The sequence below is a fragment of the Oxyura jamaicensis genome, chromosome 3 (assembly GCF_011077185.1).
Source record: "Oxyura jamaicensis isolate SHBP4307 breed ruddy duck chromosome 3, BPBGC_Ojam_1.0, whole genome shotgun sequence".
Lineage (NCBI taxonomy): Eukaryota > Metazoa > Chordata > Aves > Anseriformes > Anatidae > Oxyura > Oxyura jamaicensis.
In genome coordinates this window covers 64,394,697-64,418,956 of record NC_048895.1, presented here as the reverse complement: position 1 = coordinate 64,418,956, position 24,260 = coordinate 64,394,697, and the positions used below count along the sequence as shown (strand labels likewise).

Sequence of the window (24,260 nt, the reverse complement as noted above, 5' to 3'; positions counted from 1 at the left end):
GGCCCCCCCCCCCCCCCCCCCCCCTCCAGTTTAGCAAGAGACCCACAATATCACAAGTATTGGCATCTTGAAATTTTCAAGAGCTCATTTAGTATGGATGCGCTGGTGTAGGCAGACACACTGTGCGCAACTGTAATTAACTGGCTTACCTTTTGAATGTAGCAGCTATGGAAAGAATTCTGACAAATATTGACACGTTGAATAGTGAAAGAAGGCAGGAAAAAATAAATTTTCTTCCGTAGGCTCTCAAGACAGGTCAAAAAAAGAGGTTTGAGAGAGAAGAGAAATGGTAAGGTTGATGAAAAGAGGGGTAAAGGGGCGCAGTGTTTTGGAGACTGTTACCAAACTGATGTGTATATACACAGCTGGTGTTTATCTGGTACGTGGGGCAAACTGTGAATACAATTCACTTTACCCCATCATGCTCTGATCACTTCATCAGTGTTTTTTTAGGGGCACTGACACTTCTTCATTTTCACAGGAATCTACCCTTGCATCTGCTAATCTTGACAGAGTGCACTGTACAAGGACTCAAATTGAGATATTCTCCCTGCTGTCTAGACACATGGTGTATTTAGCTACTAATGCAAGATGGTATGGATTTTGCATCACCAGTTCCTGGACAGTGGCTGTAGCTCAGCAGAGGATATTTTATAAAGCTGAATTGTGTGGGGTGCTGGTCTTGCCTGTTTTCATTCCTCATTTTCAGGAACACTGCACACAATGTTTTCCCGCTTCTTGGAATACTCAGACACCTTTATCACTTGAAATGACTTAGGTATAAAATTGGACTATTTTTTTTTTTAATTAAACACATTAGTTAATGTAACAAAATACTTTGGATTATTATTTTTTTTTTTGGGGGGGGGGGGAGGGGGGGGGGTCAAAACACACCGTTGAAGTTTGGCCTAATGATAAAGTCTTCCTCTTAGTGGCTACAGTGTCATAGATAGTTTAGGAATCCAAGTTATTCACCCTACAACTTCACACACTGCTGACAAAGTTCTATTCATTACTGTTGGCAAGAAATACTGGGGCCAACTGGGACAATTCTGAGGTGTTTCGCAACTGTAAGATAAATTACCTCCTTAGTCTCCATGCATAGTCCATGTTTGTCTGTGGTTGAGTAGTGGTGATGTTGCATTGAGTTGTTATATGGTCATGGTGATAGCAAGAGGGAATAAAGCTTCTTCCTTAGCCTTCCTGAAGGCTAGCACAGATGTTCTATGATATTGCTGCAAGCTGATGTAGATACTCAGAAGGTATGTCTTTCTGAAGTTTTAAATTTTAGGACCTGCTACCCATTTATTTTTGCCTGTTGTCAGTTGTGACTTTTATGTATGCAGTATGCAGTCACCTACTACTTCCTGGATCTTTTTGAACCCATTACAATTCTCAAGTGAAAAATCCTCACTATAGGGGAATACTCAGAGCATGTAGTAGCAGGATTTTTGCAACTTCCTTTTTGTTATATCATTCATATTTTCATCTTTAAGTTCTTTTTTTTTTTTTTTTTCTTCAATTTGAAGAATTATTTTCTATGGATGCCCTTTGATAAAATCAAAAGCCAAAAGACCCACTTTACAAGTGTATAATATACACTCTTATATTCATGGAAGCTTGTAGTTTGAATCTCTTGACTATTGTCTCATACAGTTAGATAACATTGCATTTATCAATATTCTTTTAATTGTGAATGAGTCTCTTGCCAATTTGCCTTTTATGTTAACTGTTTGACCACAGTGGAACGAAAGGAAGAGGAAGAGACTGTGCTAGAGAAATTGAGATTAGAATGTGGCATTGAGCAACAAGTTTAAGTGTATGTTGTTTAGGCATCAGGTGAAAAGGTAGTTATGCAATGACTCAGTATTATTTCTGTTGTCTTAGTGTAGTACAAACTACAGGTATGTGATGCTAGCTTAGGGAGAAATAAGTTTTACTACTGCACCCTGGAAGGCATAAACATGCACCTAGGAATTTGTTATACCTATATCCATGTAAAAGCCAGAAGAATGCTTGCAAACAGCTTCATTTAGAAAAATATTTATATCTGAAGTTATAAAAATGACAAACATTATTCTACTTCAATCATATACTATTTGAGATTATAGTTTCATCCACCTTCATTGGCCTGAAATGGATTTGTGCATTTGCAGCCTTATGAAACTCTCAGGATATAGTGGTACTGCTTTTGTGTTAACAGTCTAAGAGTGTGGATGTCCTCATTTTGCTTCTGTTGAGAGTTCAGATGAAGATTCAATTAAGGAACAAGTCATTGTGTAGTACATCAAAATGCTGAATTATCACGCCTGTTTGGTGAACAAGGGTAAATGCCTGTAATTGGGATCTATAAAAGCAAGACACCTGCTTACTACCTGTGACCTTTTTCTCATGCTCTGTCTGAATTAGCTAGGTCTGACTGCTTCTAAATGTAGATACTTTATTTATTTATTTATTTATTTGACTGCACCTAATAGCAGGACTCTTGGTCTGTGGGATACCTTAGGTATAGATATTTTGGAAACTAAGCAGTAGTTCAAGCTTATTTAGGAAACAGGCTTCTGGTATTTTTAGGTATATTTAGAGTAGTGTTTTAGTTCAAGCAAGCAGTGTGCTTTTCAAAGAGAGTTCTGTGATTGTATCAAAAAAGATTCTTTGGTAATGTGGTAGAAACTGGTTTCCTTTTGGATGAAGCAGACCTAGCAGATACACACTGTCACTATAAGTAACATACCATGACAACTAATGGGCACCTAGTCTGTGGGAATACACTGTAGCTACTTTGAAATAAGACAACACAACACCCTTTGGCATCAGGTGTTTCACTGTATAAATCTGCTGTTACTGGGTTACATTACTTGCCATTGTAGTTGTAATTAATGATGCTGTCACAAGAATTCAGGACTACAAGCCTTGGAAAACCCCAAACTGGGACAGTTCACCTAGACTCCAAGGAAAACATTTCAAGTGGCTCTTAAGACAGCATCTCAAATCAGATCTGGCAGTGAAATTTCTATCTAGATCACACACAAGCACCCGCGTAGGTGCCCAGTGGACTCAAAACGGGATCCATCCCAACAAATTTGAGATGTACACTGTGAAGATTTGCCAGCAATAGATGATTTACTTCATAATTTATTACACAAACTTTATATATACATAAATGGCTTGGGATGCAATTTGATCTATTTATATGCCTACATGAGGATGAAATCACTTGTTACCAAGTCTCTCTCCCCTGACCTCAGAAGAAAACCGTAAAACCTAAGGTGAGCAAGCAGCTTAAATACAGTTGGCTGCAATGACGTATAGAGTTGATACATTTCTAAGACTGAAGTCAAAGTTCTGTACTGATATGGAATAAAATGTCTGCTCCAAAGTTTGTTTATAAACTTTCAATCTGGACACTACAAGGACAAGGTCCACCATGGGTGGAATTCAAAATCTGTACCGTGATGTACTTCTGATGTAAGACAGAAATCCTATAAACACATGTTTCGCTTGGTATTTTATGTTGTCTGGATTAAATAGATGTCTTATTCTGGTCAGCAAAACATCTTTTAGGAGCTTACTTTCCCAGTTTCTTTGAACTGAATCTCCATAAATGTTATGCTTCCATTTACAGAATGTACTCATATTTTGAACTTGTTTCATCCTGAGAAATGTGCAGTAATAATTCTTTTGCAAGCCTCTTGGTATCGTGGCCACATGTTTCTCAAGCAGGTGTTTTTTGTATGGAGGAAGTACTTGTTTAAATTGATCTATCATATTACTTCACACAATATTGGGTACAAGTGTGTTACCATTTCAGGAAATGAGTCAAAATTTACAGAGCTATTGAAATATGAGATATGTTTGAACATATTCTGTTAAATTCTCAGCAACAGTACTACTGTATTACTTGGCACTTGCAGTCTTTGGGTAAGGGCCAATGCCTAATGTAGTCCATACAATGTGTTCCGCGTCCTGGAAGTTACACGAAACAAAATCATTTAGAATTCTTCCTAAAACCTTTGTGAAAGCTTATAGAAGTGCTATGGCAATTAAAATAGCTTTTAGACTTGTCAGCTGTAGGTAAGATTGTATGAACTGTTTTCACTCCAAACCCCTGGTTTTCTGCTCATAAACTTTTGTAATGTTTTGCCTTTCCTACTGGCTTTTTCCAGTCATCTTTCCTGCCTGAAGGGTATTCTGGTGGTGGTTTATTGTAGACTTCCAGCAACAGGAACAGTTTTGCTACCTTTGAGTATATGAAAGCTAGGGAAAAGACTTTCCTTTTCAGTGGCTCATTGGATCTGTGTTCAAAGCACTCTACTAGCTGACAAGACTGGAGAAGGAAAGCTGAAATAGCCCCATGGTGGAAAAGCAGATTTCAGTGTTCTGGTTGTTGTGGTTTAAACCAGCAGCCACACAGACATTTGTGCACTCCCCCACAGTGGAATAGGAGACAGAATTGGAGAAAAGGTGAAACTCATGGGCTGAAATAAAAGTGGTTTAATAAGAAAGAAAAGGAAGGGAAAATAATACTGGTAAAATAATATACAAAGCTAGTGATGCAAAGTGCAATTTCTCACAACCTGCAGACCAATGACCAGACAGTTCCCAAGCAGTGGCTTCCTACCCCAGTCAACCCCCCTAGTTTTGTCTAGCATGCCACATGGTGTAGGACATGCCTTTGGCCAGCTGGGGTCAGCTGTCCTGGCTGTGTTCCCCCCACCCTAGTCTCCTCACTGACAGGGCAGCACCAGAAGCTGAAAAGTCCTTGGCTCTGTGTAAGCACTGCTCTGCAACAACTGAAACAATCTTGTGATATCAGTAGTATTATCATCCTGAATCCAAAACACAGCACCACGGGGATACTAGGAACAACAACTTTATCCCATCTGAGACTGGGACACTGGTAAAAACTGGTTTTAGTTTGAGCAAATGAGAAGGAAACTGCAGACATACACACATGCAGGTTTCTTTGTATATTTTATATAACCATTTAAATGTGATTTTTATCATGAAATTTGCTCCAATAACTGTGGATATTAAGGAAGGACTTTGCAGTGGAAAAACTGGCAGTTCTATATCCCAAAGTAGCACACTAGAATACTGAGCAATAGGTGTTTGCTTACAGTGTTTCTGTAGTTCTTATTTTATCACTGTCAAATAGAATACTGTATTTTCAATGTTGCTGTTCCACATTAGTATTATGATTAAATTCAGTGTTAGACATTGTACAAAATAGTAAAATAATATAGATTACATCTAATTTTTGCAAGTTTATGTATCTCTCTGAGGCAGGAAACAAGCTTTATTTAATTTTTGTAGTTTTCATATACAACTTTTTGTTATATTGTTATATTTTTCCAGTGAAAAATATAACAAAACCTTTCATCAGTTGTACAATATCTCTAATTCTTCTCAAGTAGTACCTAAAACTGATGGGAACAAAGCTTTAGAAGTTTACTTCACATCGATAATGTGAATTCAACCTCTGTTGTAATGATCTGAAACTTTCAGCTCTTTTATATCAAGCAAATTGTAATGGAGATACATTTTTTTTTTTTTCCAACGACTAACGCTATTAGAAGATAAACACCAGTATGCCAAAAAAAAAAAAAAAAAAAGAAAAAAGGTACTTTGTACAGTGCATTAATAAAAGATACATTATTTAAGTGTTTTCATGTTATAAAGAAAGTTAGGTATTTAAAATCATTCTTGTACAGGCACAGTAAATGCACCATGTCTGGGTGGTCTATTTTCAGTTATTGAAACAGATGAGAACTCTCTTAGTAAAAGAAGCATTGTTAATCATCTCTGTCCCTTGATTTCTGATAATATCTATGGAACTAACATGATTTTTTTATGCAGTACCTTTGTATGCATCACAGTAATGTATGTTGAACTGTTGAATTAAAAATAATTATTTTTTAATGTATTGTCTTTTGATCCCTTTTTTTTTTTTTCCCCTTGTGTGTTTGTGGGGTGTGTGTTTGTGGGGTGGGGTATGGGTGAGAGAATGAATGGGGCTTGGGAAACGGTACTAGAACTGGCCCAATTTCTTTTGTAGAAGGAGAAGTGTCTGTTACTTAAAAGGCAGCATCAAACATTGCTGACCTACAATTGGAATACCCATTGTGTCTCATTAACTTCAAGAGGAAATAGAGACATATCCAATTGCTACCAGAAATAAAGAATATGATTTGGTTGATACAGAATTTTGAAGAATAGAATGCAAAGCTTTTAATGAGCTGTAGTAGCTGCCTTCTGTAAGAAAGACAAGTTGCTTTAATCAGAAAGGTCATGTGTGTCAGATCGCATTATAGTTTCCTGTGTTAGCTTGGCTCTACCTCAGTCTGGGAGAATTAAGATTTCAATGAACATTACTAATAGTTAAGACACATGTCTGAAGATGTGGATATTTTTGCACTCAGCTCTGTTGAAATTTCACTTTATTGATTGACATTGCTGTTAAATAGTGCTTAAATACAACCAGTTTATACATGTCACTGAAGCCCCTAAAGTTATGCAAGTGTTAAATTTATAGCACAGAAAATAGCGGAGGGATCAGTGGAGCACACCTAGTTTCAGCTTGGACTTGAATGCTAAGAGTACTTTAATCATCCCAAAGGTTCAAGTGATGTAGGCACTACTACTTAGGCATGCTGGAAAGAAAATGAGAAGGTTGTGGTTCAGTTAGGCTAAGACTCAGTTGATTTGGGAATTATCTACAGATAACAATTCTATGCAGGTGGACAGGTTCTTTTCAAATTTTTCTACTTTTCTACTCCAGGCACTTTTTTGGAGGGCCTTTCTCTGTGTCTAGCTGAGGGGCAATATCCCAAAGACAGTGTAAATACAGGCTTTGTTCTCTTTTCCTGTTAGTTTCCTGACCTTTGTGGTTGTGTAAACTGTATTATGTCTGACACTTGTTAGTTACTGAATAGAAAAAAAAAAAAAGTGTAAATATAATGCAAATAACTTCAGGTGTATCTGGTATTTGGAAAAATACCAAATAATTAAGCTGCCATCTTGGGACTTGTAGTATAAGAACCATTTCTGCGTTGCAAAATTGCAATTTTTTTTTTTTTTCAGTATAGTTCTGACTGAGGATTCATTGAGCAAGTTTTTCTTTTCACAGGATGATAGATAGATATCTTTATGTATTCTATCCTCCTGAGGTGTCAGATTCCCCCCCGCCCGGGCCCCAGCATTTACCTGAGTACATGGTTGCTGCTTAAACCTGTGACTTCTTAGGCAACCTGAAGCATCTTTCTGGAATAGGAAGTCTTAGTTACTTTCACTCCTGGTATCCACATCTCTATCACATTGTTTCTTGACTCCTGAGCATTACGACCAGTCACAGTGCTGCTGAAAGTTCCAAGTTAATTTTGTTCTTTACTAGTGACTGTGCATCATTGGTCCTATCAAGGAAATACATTGGAAAAAGGTTTGCTAGGTATTAGTTCACAATAAGATCTCTCAAATTACAGACATCTGTGTGGAGAATAATCCAAGGTAATCCCCCTTTTTTTTTTCACTTTAATCTTTCTTTCCTATTATAACTTTTATATGTGTATGAAAAAAAGGTGGACATGTTCATCCATTAGGGACTGATAAAACTGTTTTTATCCACACACACAGAAACAGGAGAAAAAATAGCCTGTTTGTATATGGGGGTGGAATAAAAACCCATTCATCACACCTGAGTGTTTGTTGAAATGTATCCTGATGAGCACTTCACAAGTGCTGGCTAGACTATTTTCCTGTGAACTCCTCTAGCCAGAGATGCAAGGAAGTTCAACAGGAATCCCTGTCCCACCAGAAAGAGGAATATTGTTGCCTCTGTTCCATTGACCTGCAGCTGTTCAGAAAATCCTTTTTCACAGCTTGAGTGGAAAGGAGGATAGTTGTCTTGCATATAAATATAACAGACACATACAATTTTCTGAGAGGAATAAAAAATTGAAAATGAGATGAAAATGTGTTTAGCTCATTATTACTTTTGTAAGTCTTTCAAATAGCTGGACTGAGGTCAAGATTCTTCTCAGCTATGGGAAAGGCTAATAAAGCGTAACATGGGAAAGAATTGATATCAGAAATTGCATCGCAATTCCATGTTGATTCTTCTCATTGCCTGGGAAAGACTATGTACTCTTATTTCTTTATTATTACCTTGCTGATTTCTTTCTGCTCTGATTCACTTGAGTGAAAACTGCCGAGTTTTCTTCGCTTTTTAGTCATAATTTTTTTCCTTGCCTTGCCTAAGCCCTCTCTTCAGGTGAAGTTGACAGTGGGTATTTTTAACCAAATGGTTAAAGAATACAGTTTAGTGGTACACAAATTGAGATGAATGTCCAGATACCTGAAAAAATCAGGTGTAGAACAGGGTCAGTGTGACTGCATGGGAGGAGTGTTTGTATGCACACTAAGTGCTTATTAGAAGTCATACAAATTGATACAGCATTTACCTATGGGAACTATTGTGCCTCTGAAAACCACTGTATTTGCATTCAGTATCACTTTTAAATAGGAAAGCATCAGGCAGCGCTTCTTGCTTTACCTTCTGCTTATGCACACATGACGGAGAATACTTTTCAGAGAGAGGACTGTACACAGCAAGGTAAGTGTGGGCAGGCCAGGAGTACAGTAGAGAACTGTGATATCATAAAGGACTGCTAGTACACTTTTCCTTGTGCATCTTCCACTCTCACTTAAAGGTATTCTCAAACATGCTGGATACTCAACCAAGATGATTTTCTCTAGCTTAAAAAAATCTTGAATTTCTTATCTGAGCAGTTCCCCTTATCTCTGAGTTCTGTATACATTACCCAAATTATTTTTCTTTCCGTCTTTGAGAAGGATGGGAAAGTACATATAGAGCCACTAATTAGTGATTAAAGCAGCTGACAACATTAGGAATTACAGGCCAACTGAGAACAACAACAAAATCAGGGCCAGCAAAATTTGTAATAACTATGTCAGAAACACAAAACACCCCTTCTTTGGATGGCCAAGAGGCAACAACATCTTTGAAAGTGCTACTGTCTCAACACATGGGTGGCTGAAGGCTGTGACAACTCTGATGACATTAAAACACCAATAGTGTTTTAGTGTTTGTCAGCTTATTCCTGCTTGTGATGTGACATGGCTCTTCACCAAAGGAATGCTAGAAAATATCTATATTAACATTTCCCAAGTCAAGTTCTCTGTAATTTATTTTGATTGATAAGGAGAGAACAAGAGAAGCCATCCTAGAAAACATGGTTATAGATTAATTTTTGGAAGGTAAAGCTTTAACTCACATCTTGTCAGAGTGAAAACATGAAATGTCCTGTATAAATGCTCTGGATCATGAAGAGAAAAGGAAGTAGAAACCTCTTTCCCATGATGAAATGTCTTATTCAAGAGTTTCCTGATTTAAATTCTTCATGAAGGAGAAGATTGAAGATTAGAAATAGTAAAAACCTTTATGCTTTTTTTTTTTTTGGTGCCTTTTTCTTGTGCTGTATTTTATAAGGACTTAGTGATTAAACAGAGGCAGACTATTCAATGATATTTCAATTTAGTCTGACTCTTACCATTGCAAGGGAGGCTCCATAAAGTTGCTATTTTCTAGCCCCTTATTATAGCGATACAGCAAAATAAGTGTTCTAGAAGTTGTCTGAAGGCTTCCCTCAGGGCACCTGAGATCTCACAAGTCATATCAGACATCCCAGAAAACAAACCCCTGAACCTGTTGCTTGTGCAAACACCTACTCAGTCTTGTACCTGTCTAACAAAAGTGATTAGGAATGTGATTTATTTGAAATGTAATTGTACTCTCATGTGCTCTGTCATCAGTACAATTATTACCACTTACACTTAGGTGCTTATTTCAGTGGATTATGATTCCTTTTTTCCAAAGCTGGAATAGTTATTTTATTTTATTTTTTTTTAAGATTTTCTCTTTTGTATATAATTTTCTACACTGCATGAGTTGTGCTTTATTACAGTGGCTTTTTTTTTTTTTTTTTTAAGGTAATTTTGCAAGCAGAAGTTCTACACTAATCGATTTTCTGACTCAGGTGGTGTTAAAGCATGCTAAACTACGCTTGTGTTTCCCTGTTCCCTGTTTACCCCTCATGTCTCTCAGACTAACTGGGCAGCTTTGGTACAAATAAAGTGCCAAGTTTGCCGCTGGAGTCAGGAGTCTAAGGAGCTCTTAGTGCTTCCGTTGCCCTCTAGTGGCACAGTGATGGTTGGGGATGCCTTATGGGGCTACACCGAGAGCCCTCACCGCGGGTGTATTTAACCAATGAAGATGGAAAACCAAGAAATATTGTTAGCAGCACATTTTTGTCCCACGTTGTGTTTGAAATGGGGATCTGTGAGGTAAAGGATATAGTACAGGTTTAAAGAACTCCCTTATCGTTTGTGTCCAATAAAAATGCTGTGGCTGCAAGGAAGGAAGCTGTACTTCCAAATGAAGTAGATTACTATGTTTACAGGAATGCTCAACATATTATTCAGAAAATCGCAATTGAAAGCGATATGCACATTCTCTCATTCTTGTGTTGCTAGAAGACTCCTTTAGTTCCATATAACAGACAGATTTTTTATTGACATTTTCACTTCAGTGATTTCTGTAGAATAACATCAAATTAAAAACAGTTAATGAATTGTAGTTAAAGATATAATGAAATGCTAACTTATTTGCATCTCAGAAAATCCCCTTAGCTTAGTCACAAAAGAAATAAATATTTGTTGATTTGCCTTAACATAGTGTTCTTTTTTCTCTAAATTGTGTTCTGTTATGCTTGATAGCTAAAACTATCTTCTGCCACCTACATTTAAAACTCTGTCTACAGTGTGATGGTTACCCTTCTGTTTTCTAGAACAAAGATCAAAATGCCAATTCAGATTTTGGTCATGAAGCTGAATATTGTACTTTGCTCTTACGCAGGAAAGTCAGCTGCAGAATAATGCCTTCCATTCATTACTCTTTGGCACTGCAAAAAGAGATGCCTTTTGCCACTGCTGCTTATCTGGTTAACTATTGTTATTATCCTTCAATTACTGTTTTATGAATGGTCTTTTTTTTTTTTTTTTTTTTTTTTAAGTTAGGTTTACCAGACTTTCCTGTAAAATCTGCTGTATTTTTCGTTCTGCTTCTTTCCCTCTTAAGTACAGAAGGTGGTCTGTCCATGTAAAAGGCATACTCTTTAAGATTTTTTTTTCACCTATTTCTTAAATGAAATGGTTTCAAGTTCAATTTCTGCTCATCAATACACGTTCTTGTACTTTTACAATCAAGCATGGGATCAGATAATTGGGGCTTTTGGAACCATTTGTATAACAGCAAAAATATAGTGTATTTTTCTTCTGCTGATAAACTGATTTTAGAAGGACATGACAGCATCTTCAGTTTTTAGGCTGAAAGCATCATTGATCTATTTAATTTGTGCTAACTCTGTGGATGCAGTTGACACGATATTTACCAAGATTAGCATAAAATAATAAAGGTTGTTTTTTTACTAGTTAATTACATACAAAACATTAAATTGGCGAAAATAGCCTTCAAATATTTACATGCTGAAGTAAATTAATTAATTTTACTTTATTAGATGTTTGAAATCATAGGAAATTTAAATATACGTGGCAGAAAATATATGAACAAATGTGGGAGTGTTAGTGCAAGTGTATGTCTCTTACCCTCTTACAAAGGATTTTTCCTCTGCCCAGTCGTGACATCTAGCAAAGTATCATAATGAATAATGCTGGTGAATTTATGACATTGTATGACTCATTGCTGCTCCACTGATGGAAAACACGGTAACTTGGAAAGAACCTCAAAGCTGTACTAAGCTTGCTTGTGGCCACTGAAGGTGTGTGTGTGTGTGTGTGTGTGTGTTTTTTAGGATGGATTCTATGATTCTATGATTGTGTCTATGGTCAAAATCCATATCCAAGCTTTTGGAATGAGAACCTATCATTAAAATGTTTATACATTTCCAGGTGCTGATTTTGTCTGTGACAACTAGCATGCTCAAGTATTTTTTTTGGGGGGGGCACAGAAATCAGGATATCTTATGCTTGGAAGATCATTCCCAATGTGTAGTTCAGTCATCCTGTCCCGACAGGCCAGGAGTTTATTGATGGGTTGCTCCATGCCACTAAGCCTCGGTGTCCAGGAACAAGTGGCATGTTGCATTCAGTAATATAGCTATAGTTAATAAGAATCTACTAATATTTTCTGTGATATTACTTAGCAACTCATGTGTTTGAGATTGGTAACAATGTGATTTGGTGATCTTGATCTTTCTTCTGTAGAGGCTCAAGAGGAAAAAAAGAGCAGCATGACGGGTGTTTGATTCCACTGTCTGTGCTGGAGAAGTGAGTGGTATTTGCACATCGTTTCAGAACCAATAAACATTTCCTTCAGGAAATGATAGGGAAAACATAGCAGAACAGAAAATAACTTTCAGAGATGCATTTTTCATTTATGTCCTTGGAACACTAGGCTTAATATCAATTCCAAAACTTTGATTAGCAACAGGGAGCTAATATACTTACTAAGGACTCCTTTTAACACCTGAATAACAAAATGTCCACTTTCTATGTCTTCTAAAAATTTCTTGATTTCCTATAATCAGGATGAAAGATGGGCTCTGTTTTTCTATCAAAGGATAGTTACATCTTTGTTAGCTACTAGAAATAGGCTACCATAAATCTTGAAATCTTCAGTCAGCTTCTGTTACCGTGAGGCTACAAAACAGTAGCTTCTTCAGATGAGTTTTTTAATTGATGTGTAAGTGAGACACAGATAACTTATAACAAAGAATTCACGTTTTATCTTGTATAAAGTGTGATTTTTTTCCAAGTAAAAATATACGTGAAACAGTGCCCAAAGCCTTCTTTTTTGTTCTTTGTTTTTATCATATTGACTTTTTTTTGAATAATAAGTGATGTTTACCTGTGAAAACAAAAACAAGTGTTTACAAAAAAAAAAATAAAAAATCAGCCTAGTGTAATTTGGGAAATGAATATGGAAACTCAAGAGATTTGTATTTTTTCCTTATCCAAGGTTATTATACACTTGATTCATAAACAAAAACTCACATGCTATACTGTTAATTGAGTCCTTGAATAGAAAGATAAGTGCAGAAAAATCTTATGGTATTGTGCATCTTGAAGCTGTTTTGCCTGAACAATATAGTATTCCCACAGGTCCCCATTTTTTTGTTAGCTTGCCTTTTGTTGCATGTATGTAAGGCATAATGCTGAGTAAGACTTAATACTGAGAAGGGCAAAAAGATTAGTTGAATCTTCTGTTCCTATTCAGCAGAGCAATTTATAATGGATTTTTTTTTTTTTAAAAAAAAAAAAAAACACCCAACTATAATCTGACGAATGCAACAGTGCTATTGGTTATGTGAAGAATCCTTTGTAATTTGAGAGAAGGGAGAAAACAAGCATCATTAATCATGAGAATTCAGATTTATCAAGTGGTATCTTCAAATAGTTCAATAAGCCATATCATATATCAGGCTAAATATCTTTGAACTTTCAAAAAACAAAAACAAAACTACAACTTCTTTAAAGAAAGCAACTTTAAGATCTTGGAAGAAGCTTTATTGACTCTGCCTTTAACTAATCTGAAAGAGTTAGAGCTAAAACTAATGGATGAAGTCCATATGTTAAAAATGAGGGGGACACTATTTACACAAGTTATTAACAGACAGGGAGCTTATATTGCTCAGCTCTTCAAAACTGGATGAAAATTCTTATCCAATTACTTAGTCATTTGTCAGTCAAGACTAGATCTACATGTAGTAGGTACAAGGTGCAGGTGTGTGCACAGAAAGGATATGCAGTTACAAGTATGTGCACATTAAGGTTATACAGTTGAAAAGTAATTTCAACATGTGTGTGACCTGCTAAAGTGTATGTTTCAGTTGTCTTAGTCATAGCTAGGAAAGCAATATCAATGCAACATGGTTAGGTAGGTATTACAGTCTCTACTGAAGACCTTGATTAAACTTGATGGACAATCCAAGGCAGCCCTCTTAATTGCTATTTGTGCTATTGTAAGCATCTGCTCTGGATAAGAGCGTATACACGGGATCATCTGTAACTGCATTTCAGTTAATGTGTTGAAGTATTCTTGAATAGTAAGTTCATTGAAAAACATCTGTACCACTTGTTTTCAAAGCGTTCACTAGTTCACTAGGAAGGTCAACTTGTGCTTAGCTGTCAAAGCTCATCCTGCCATGCATAGTGCTAATAGAATTTATGCATGCAGGAATAACAGTTACACTTGAAGAAAAATCAAAAGCATTAGATTCAGTGAAAGTGAGTCTGACATGGTGCATATGATTATTATCTTGATTATAAATAAAATACAACTAAAAGATCATAACCTATTACGTTGCAAAGCACGGGGAGATAATTCTGGAGATTGAAGGTTCATCACAAAGTTCACCCTATTGAGTTAAATCTACCTAAACCACCTATTTCACAAAATAAATGAGAGAAAGAGAGGTTAGAAAGATTTGTGTCAATAGACCAGAGTTTAGTGTTTTGTGATGAATACCTTCATCTGCTCTGGGAATTCTCTAATAGGTAACTCAGTGAAACCAAGGAAGGACAATGACTGGTAAACTGCATTAACATGGATAGCCTCCAATGCTGCTATTTAGGTCATCAAAACTCATAAGATTTTCAGCAGGGCCTCTGGCAGGGTAATGAACACTTTTCCTTCAGAAACAGTTATATTCAGGGCATCACAAAGAAATACCTTCCTTATCTTGCTAGCATTAATGTCAAACATTGTCACAGCATAAAAGCACCTTTGAAGATAAATGAACAAGAGATCAAGTCAAAAAGAAAGGAAGACCACATCCTTGTGATAATAATAAAATAGCTTGATTTGAAGGAATGGAGGTCCTTTTAGCTTCGTATCCAGTAATAAGGATACATAAACAATCTCTGTTGTATAAAGAACACTTGGCTATAATGAATGTGAATTAATGCGTATATTGATAGTTGGAGTATTTTCTGAGATGAAAACTAATTATCTAAAATATTTCAAGCAAACCACAAAATGAAATACAGCATATGGCCAGCCCTGGGGGAATTTTTCTTGACCCTTTAGGTAAATCTCAGAGTGCTATTTCTATGCCAATTTGTTCAGTGTGGGACCTGACTTCAGTATAAGTTCTAAATAATTTTAAATATTTTTCTGAACAGGTTTCTTTTGCTTTAATAGCTTTGCTTACGCTGTGTGTTCAGACTGTGATGAAATAAAGATAGAAAATTACAAACAACGGTTTTCATAATTGGTCTCTACAAACAAATGCAATTATTATCTACAGACAAAATGTAAATTTGGAGGTTATACCCTTATATTAATTCTTAAAATAAAATTTGCTTAGTATGGAGGATTTTTGTGTATATTCTACTGAAAATTTAGTCATTTTTAAGACTTTAAAGCATTTCAGTTTCTAAGATGTAATGTTAGTGTTTTCGCACTTACTATTTAAATAGGTTTAACTACTGAATCATCAAAACTACAGCTACTATGTCATTTAAAATCAAGTCTTCATGTGAGATAGGATTTTTTTTCATTCTCTTTAAATTAGCTTTTTTTTTTTTTTTTTTTCCCCCCCTCTATTTTCTGTCATCTGACTCTGTATCTTCAGGGTAGTCTGTACAGGGCTTGGTTCCCTCAAAAAGGAAAAACAAAAACAAAAACAAAGAAAAAAGTGGGTTTGAGTCTGTATATATGTTAAAACTAGATTTACTTGCCATCTGAGTTGGTGCAAGAGCCTACAGGTCTTGTCACCTCTCAGGAGTTCTTTTACCACAAAGGAAAGGTGAAAGATTAATGTGGTGATGGGTCTTATTTCTATCCCTTTTTTTTGTAAACATCACAAATGAAAACAAGACTTCAGAGAAGCAGAAAACCAACATTTAATTAATGTTAGGCTGCAACATGCACAGCAACTGCTAGTTGTTATTGTGATTCCTTAACAGTTAAGCAGATCTAAAATCTGCATTATGTGAGAAGTCAGTTTGAAAAACGTGAAAAAAATTTGAACTGCTCACAAAGTTTGAAGGAGCACAAACCAACACAGTAACCTTTTCCTAACAGTAGCATAATTCATTAGCGAAACACTCCTACATCTGAATTTTGTTTATATTTACTTAAGAGTTATCAGCTTGCTAGTATTTGTATCCTTTTATACATGGCAGAATAGAATTCAAGTGTAAGTCAATATGCTTTAAAAAGCAAAGCAATTGTGTATAGCTATGCTCCTCTGTAAAATCAACAAGAAAGACTTCCTAGAAAACAGTAGAAATAGAGCTGGCATTTGTTTGCTTCCCCAAATGTCACAAAGTTCAATAACGAATGCCCTGAGAAATGAAGTAGGGAGTGCACATTGAAAAAAAAATAGCAGAATAAACTGTTTTGAAGAGTCATTATGGACAGACTCACAATAAAATAAAATAAAATAAAATAAATGCCTAATTGAGATGAGTCCTCTGAATACAATAGCCACAACAGCTTTTGAGGGCCAGCTAGTATGCCTAAACTCTAGGAAGCCATTAGCTGAAAGGACAAACACATGCATTTTTAATATACCTCATTTGGATCATTCACATCCTGGCCAGCATTTCTGCCTCCCTGAAAATAGTTTATGAAGCTTTTATGTCATTTTATTTAAGAACATCATTTCTGCTTGGAGAGAAACCGCTGAAGGGATCAAGAACATTCTTTAGGCTTTTTTAAGAGGCTGCAGGTAATAGAAGAATTCCAAAGAGGGAAATTCAAAAAGCACGCATATAACTCTGCCTAAGCCTTACAAGTTTTCATGACTCAGTTTGCAGTTGCACACACGCATCGTGCTTATTTTGCCAAATGTTTCATTATTATTTTAGTATACTTTGCAAGCCAGGGGACAACCATATTTATACCATCAACTAACATCTTTAGAAATGGGAAAGTAGGAATCTCAGAATGTATTCATTGTAGTATGACAAAGTCCCAACCCTGTTGAAGTAAAAATTTAGAAAGAAGTAGAAATTTATAAAGATTACAGTGGCATCAGGATCTGACTTAATTGTCAGTACTTATGATACATTCACACAATGCTCTCCTGGTATAGATTAGTAGTTGCTTGCTGCCTCCAAAGTCTTTGTTCAATTTTCTCAGAGAGGAGAGTTCCCTAGAGTAGCTGATGTGCAATGGTTTCTTTTATAGATGCTAACTAGTGTTGCCAAGGTTTTCATTTATTCTGTCAGGTCAGATTTTTAAAAGGAATCAAAACCCAATGTGATAATTGTGTTAATATTTGGTGTTGAAATGGAGCTGAATTCATCTGAGAATCTTGGACTAGGTTTGAGTTGTGAACTACCTTCTACAGGTGAGAAAACTACCAAGTGAGACAAATGACTTCTGAAAGCTAACTAAATGACCGTTCTGTAAGAAACAGGTTGTTGTTGTTGGTGGTGGTTTTTTTTACTGAAAAGTAATCATTCTTCAACTGAAGATAATCTTAAGAATCAACTGAAGTTAGTATTAAGAACGCTGATTCTTCACAAATGAGAGCACTTTTATGTATGGCATTCGGTTTAATATTCTTTTATAAAGACAAGAGACATAAAATCCCACCCTGGTAGAATGAAAAAGAATCTCATAAATGTTTCATAGGAAACTGGGATTTTCACTTTTTTTTTTTTTTTTTTTTTTTGAGTTGTTGAAAAGCAGAGGGAGAAGAGTTTTTGCTTTATTTTTTAATGATTTCTATGATTTCTTTTACTAGAAAGTAAAAGAGATTTATCTATTAAACTTGTCTGAAAAAGAAATACATATATATGTATAAAATCTCTTTTGATTTATTCCTATAGTGGCTTTCCTTTCCAGGAAATTGAATGCTGATTTTAGAAAACTTGGAATCAATGAACATGTACATAGGTGCATACTTGTATGTTCACTCAAATGACTTGAGTGGTTACTTGAGTGCTAAATGAAAAGCAAGCAGTACATAATTCTGGACTGGAATGTTAAAATATTAATGAACCATGAGCTTCAACATCATGAGCTCTAAAAATAGCTAGATATTTTATTCAGGCTCTGTTTAAAGGATTTTAGGTGGAAAGTTACTTTTTTCTAGCCTTTGATGTTCTTTAAGTAACTATGGACATGTGTGCTATTGCACTGGCTTCATGAAACAACATAATGTGTACTTCAGGCCCGTAGAGTCTGCTTCAAGTCACTGTTCCAAATAGGGTCCCATTTGGAGATGTGGCTAACTGTGGAGACCTTCCACAGTATAAAGTGTCTTGGGATACAGTGAGTTGCTAGATATAATCTAGTAATGAAACCTTAAAAAAAATAATAAAAAAAATAAAAATAAAAAAAGTACAGTAGTTGTGAGGAAGTAAAGGAATAATGTTGAGATTCCCTATTGGAATCAGTTGACAGCCCCTGCAGACTTGTACTGAATATGAATTCACAATCCCACTACAGATGAGAAGGTGCATTCCGTTGGATTATAAATAGACTGGAGTTAGCTTTGAAATGCATCCATTTTATTCTGAGCTTCCAGTGAAGTCCTACAGATATGCAGCTTCAGTGAGAACTCTAAAGTTTGTAATAAAGAGGAAATGACAGGGGTTTTATCTGGAGTCTTCTGACAGCTATGGAAGAAAAGAAAATACCCTCTGAGCAGTGGAGGAGTAGATAGGAAAGTTTCTTTTCTCAGAAACAAGTCCTTGTTCTGAGACAAATGTATGTCCTATGTGTGACTGGAAATGTATAAGGTTCAAGAAGCCTTTCGTTCACTCTGTCTTCTGTCATGCTTGGATGCAATAATTCCACATGTACTCCTGAAGTCAGGTACTATTCTTTTCTTGCAGTCTAATGGAAATGGGAAGATGCAAGACTGACTATTATGCTTTTGCCACAAGCTGACACTCACCTGAACATGCTGTTCACAATAAAATACTTCTCATGATGCCAACAGTAAAAGCAGTGTTGTGTGCTGTCCAGCCTGAAATAATAAGCTTAGACTTGTAGGAAGTTACTAGGATGACCTGGATCCAAGGGCTTGCACAGTGCTTGTTTGACTAGAGTATCAGTAGAGTAGGCATGATGTATACCTAGTCAGTCCTAGGTGGAGCAGAGCCAGTGTAACATCCTAAAGAGTATATTATGACAAGCATGGTACTCCTTATTTGTTGAGGAATAATTCTTTTTAGATCTCCCCTGATTACCACCTGACGCAGAATTACATTTCTTCAGCCTCTCTTCTTAAGAATATATTTTACTGACTGAATGGACAGCATCTTCTTCTAATAATCATCTCAAACGTTGGGAAGCTCTGACGTTGGATGGTAATTTGTAGCTTTTAAAAATTTGACTGAAACAGACAATCTGTGTCCCATCACTGAACATGAGAAAGGGCAATGTCTGTATTTTGCTGCTAAATAAAATCAGAGCACAGCCCATTAGATTCCACAAGTAATTTGATGTTTCACTGGAAGACAGATGGCAAAAATAAACCAGCAGAGAGCTGTGAGTATTTAGCTTGCTTGAGGAACATGATGCCCTCTCAATTGTCACCAGTTTTGGAATCTATCTAACCATAAGCTATTCCTACAGGAGAAATAAGGGTGAAAGGCAATGCAATGATTGCCTTTACATGGAGTGCAGAGGTCCTTAAATACCCCTTTGCACAATTCACTTTCTTCACAGGAGCTATGATGGGTTTTCAGAACAGCCACATATGAGCACTTGCATACTCTGGAGGTTGTCTTTGAACATGTAGGAGATAAAATGACGATAGTTTGATATTACATATAGTTTATGGATGGAACAGAGGCTCAGTTTGTGCCAATCCAGTAATTAATGTAGCTCCTTCAGCTATTGCAGAGTATTTGCAGGCAATAGGTGAGCTGGTACATTGCTCTTTTGACACTGCCTGACAAACACTAGTTCTGTGAGCTTCTGCAATGCTGATGTAGTCACTAAGATGTAAGGTTAAAACAGACAAATTTTTTATGTAAAAAGGAGAGAGTAGTGTTGTTTCTCCTATGAATTTGAGTTACATGCTGTGTAACTGAGGTTAGGAGAGCTATTCTGCCCTTGATAAGACCTTTCATGATCTATTCTGTGCTGACACTGGGTTTCCATTGTAAAATAACTAGATAAACTATTTAATTTGCTTCACAAACCTTAAGTTTTGCAGTTGTCTAAATACTTTTTGAAGGAATTCTCAATCATAGTGCTGAATTGGTATTAGCTTTTGAGTTTAAATGGACATTTATTATTCCTAAGAGCCTAATTAAGAGCTCATCTTGTCAGCTGCAACCCCACTTGATGAGAAATTATAGAACTGAACCTGTCAGTCTTCAGAAGACCTGTATTTTTCATGGCAAGTGACTGCCTTCTGTCTTCTCTTGAACTGGATGTATACATCTCATTACTACAAAGTATAAGATTTCCAAACCTAGTGCTGCATGTGATGGTGCCCTTGCAAGTTACGAGACACATTAGGTCACTGGGCACTGTCCAGATTGGATAGAATGTTCAGGCAGAGCCATGACATAGCAGGGCAGGAAGAATTCTTATGTTCCCAGTTACAGAATCACAAAATGGTTGAGGTTGGAAGGGACCTCTGAAGATCATCTAGTCCAACCCCCCCGCCAAGCAGGATCACCCAGAGCACATTGTGCTGGATGGCATCCAGGTGGGTTTTTAATATCTTCAGAGAAAGAAACTCCACAACCTTTCTGGGCAACCTGTTCCAGTGTTCTGTCACCATAACAGTAAAGAAGTGCCCTCTGAGCAATGATGAACTATCATCATGTACATGGCTGCCACTCCTGCAGAAATGTTTGAGCTGGGTTCACATTTTGATCTACATCCAACATTTTTGTTGTTGTTTTTGTTCACAGTAACATTTGCAGCAAGTTTCCGAAAGATGTGATAGCAATTAAATAAAATCGGCATTTTAGTTGGAAAGGAATTTTTAAACCCCAGTTTGCTTTTGGCACAAATATAAATTACTTGGTGTTCTTAGATTCTTTTTTGTTTGTCCAAAACAAACTGCAAAATTTGCAGTTCTCTGGGTCATAAAATCTCACATCACTATCTGAATCCAATTATTAGCCTTATTAGAAGCAGTCTTGAAACAGATCTAATACAGAACAAAACCTAGCAATAATCATCTTTGTTCTTTCACCTCTCACTGCATTCTAAGCATTATTTCTTCCTTTTTTTCTTGAGCTTCCAGGCACCGTTCTCTTTCAAGGAGTCAGATATCTGTTCTCTCTGGGTGTTTATCATTCTCTGTGCTGATGCTCTGCCTGTCTCATTCATAACAGATGCCAGTACTGTGAATTTTTTTAAGGCAACTTGTAGCTGATGAAATGTTATGAGGCAATATCAGCTTTTTCATGCTAAAGTAACAATATTGAGCTCAGCTTTCTTACTGCAAAACACTTAGAGAAAAAAACATACTATTGTGGCAAAATGTTCTGCCAGTCTGTACACAAGGTCATATATCTTTAAAGTTTTATTCTCCCAAATTAATAACATTATTTTAAGTAGTCATTTTTTTCCAATGTGACTGTTCTAATGCGATTGTGCCACTGATGAGTGTAGTGCAGATTTACATAACAGCCTCCCTTGTAGAGTTTACTTTGGAAGTTACACAAAAACATATTATTATATGTAAATTGAGCACATTTGGTCATTGAGATACAATAAGCATACAGCATAATGATACCACTTTTATAGCCACATTTCAAAGTAGAAGTACACTTCATCTATTTGACCCCTTTGTTCTAATGCTGGACATAGATATTAGCTGCTGAATGAGCTTTCTTAATGTCACCTGCATTTTTTTTTTTTTTTTTTTAATGATTGACCTAAGAATGTTATTCCATTGAACAAAAATAATAACAGTACTGCAGGAGCTTTAGGATTTTTTGAGCTTTTGCAATAATTAATTGCAGCAGTTATCAGAGTTTCTGCCTTGCAGTTTGCAAGGTGCTCACAGCTGTCACTCAGAACAAGCACTGCAATCCATACAGCTAGTTTGTAATAGCTACCATGGAATGATAAACATTTTCTTTGCCAAAATGTTTGCTCCAAATTTCACCGCTATTCTCCTTCTTTTATATAAATAAATAATGTTTGTGAGGGTTTCTTTGTTAGAAATTAAGACAAAGACAAAAATGAAGACAAATCAAGGCAACAGTTGACTACCCTAGACCTAGTACTGCTGTTCATTCTAAAAATCTCATCCAATGTGTAGAGGAGCTTCATATAGTCTGGAAAAAAATCAAGACAGAAGAAATGTTCATGAACTTTAAGCATAAAGTGCATTGTTTTAAGAAATAGAAATTAAGTTTAAAGCTGGTTTATACAGATGCTGTGATTCAAATTGGCATCTGTAATGCTGTATTCCTTGTCCGTTATGTGTGTATATATGCATATGTCTGAGGTATGTACTACACTGACATTTATTTCAGTGGTGTTAATTCTCAAAATATCTCTATTTAAAACTGAAAGACACATTTTGCTTGGTGAAGTTTTTGTTTATTTTCCCCCTCTGCTAACAAGAATATGCCTCCACTCAGTCCAGCCCCTATCCAAGTGAAATATGTGAGACTCGAGTGCATTTTGAATTAGGATATAGTTCTTGTTCCATCTTTTTTCTTCTTTTAAAGATGGCAGACTAAGATGAGGAAGGTTACACTGAAAAAATGTGTACTTAGTTTCACATTTACAGGTTACAAAGAAAAATGTACTTGCACTGCACTGAATTTTGCATAATAATGTTGCATCATTTGTCTGAGTTGTTATCCATTGGGTAGTCTAGGTATCATCAATAGCTCTGATACAGTGGCTTTAATCTTTTTTAGTTCCTCTACTTCTCTCTATTCAGTCACCCAAAGATTTCCTCCCAAATGTTATTTATACTTTCTTTGGTTTGGGCAAAGTGTAACAGCTTAAGCAGGAAGCTTTCCTGATTATGATAGCGGCTTTCAGTTGCTAAGATAGCAAGTTGATGAGAGCAACTTTCAGTTCTCATATGCATATATGCAAGCATGCTTACTTTTAAATATGTAAGTTGCTTAAAGTCATATCCCTTGAAGTAGGATATTTCTGTAATTTGTCCATTTTATTTTGCTTAATTTTTGATATTTCTTCTCTGCCTTTTCCTTATAACCTGTTGTGATTCCTGGCATTATAACTAGTTCAGGAGAATAGGCCTTCACTGATTTCTTTGACATAAGCTAAGGTACTGTAATGACTGAATGCATGGAAACACAAAGTAAGCAAGGAAAGTTATCTGATAGCATTTTTTTTTTTTTTTTTTTTTTTTTTTTTTTTACTCATTAATCCTATGTGATACAGTCAGTTCACTAGCTCTTGCTTGTGTGCTTCCCTGTCAGAGCATACTGTTATTGCCCAGTGTATTAGTGTACAATTAACCTGACTACATTGAATCAAAAATTATTTTTGATATTTTAAGCCTTTAATGTTTGTATATTATGATCACAGAGTTATTTGGCCAGACATTCCTTATTCTCAAAGCATTAAGGATGTGTTCAAGATTGTTCTTTCTATTTTTAAGTTATAGACACACACACACAAAAAAAAAAATATATATATATATATAAATATCTGGAAAGCATGACTATAAAAATTATGTAGATACCTCATCATTCCATGCTGGTTCTTGGAAAGTAAACTCGGTCTAAGGAGCTTTTCAGTTTGATTATATAGTTGTGGTTAGAACACAGAACGTGTTTTACTTCGAAATGACTGAAATATTCTCAAGGTTGTTTGTCAGTTTCAGAAAAATGGGTATTTTGGCCTAAGGACATCCTAAGGGCATGTAAAAAGTACTGTCTGAGGTATCTGAAGTACTCACTAACAAACCTAAGAAATCCTGATTAGACAAGTGGCAAAAAGCATCTAGAATAGGTCTTCATCTGCCTTCTTGGTTGTTGCTATTGAGTCTTTGTTTCCACAAGACAGTCCGTGCTACTGTTTTATTTGTGAAATGGCCTGCAGGGCATGACTGATCTCTTGTGCTTTGCTACAAACTTCAGAAGTATGGCTACTTGTGGTCTAATGTGGGCACAAGCACTAAATCAGGATATTTACTGTATCAAAGTCCAGGACTCAGGGTCCAGGTCACTCTCCCAATCTGTCTTTGCAATTAACCCAGAAATACACATGCTGCCTCCAGAAAAAGCCTGGATGGATT

At 36.1% G+C, this 24,260-nt stretch overlaps 1 protein-coding gene and 1 long non-coding RNA gene across 4 annotated transcripts in view; one reads left to right on the top strand and one right to left on the bottom strand.

The window, feature by feature from the left end:
* The window catches only part of NKAIN2 (sodium/potassium transporting ATPase interacting 2), a 566,015-nt gene that overhangs the window by 87,724 nt on the left and 454,031 nt on the right, over window positions 1-24,260 (top strand). The window lies entirely within an intron of this gene.
* On the bottom strand, window positions 11,902-14,328 carry LOC118163641. Its single transcript, XR_004749148.1, has 3 exons — window positions 14,198-14,328; window positions 12,817-12,823; window positions 11,902-11,916 (listed from the first exon to the last, which is right to left on the bottom strand). It is a non-coding gene; the product is annotated as an uncharacterized LOC118163641 (long non-coding RNA).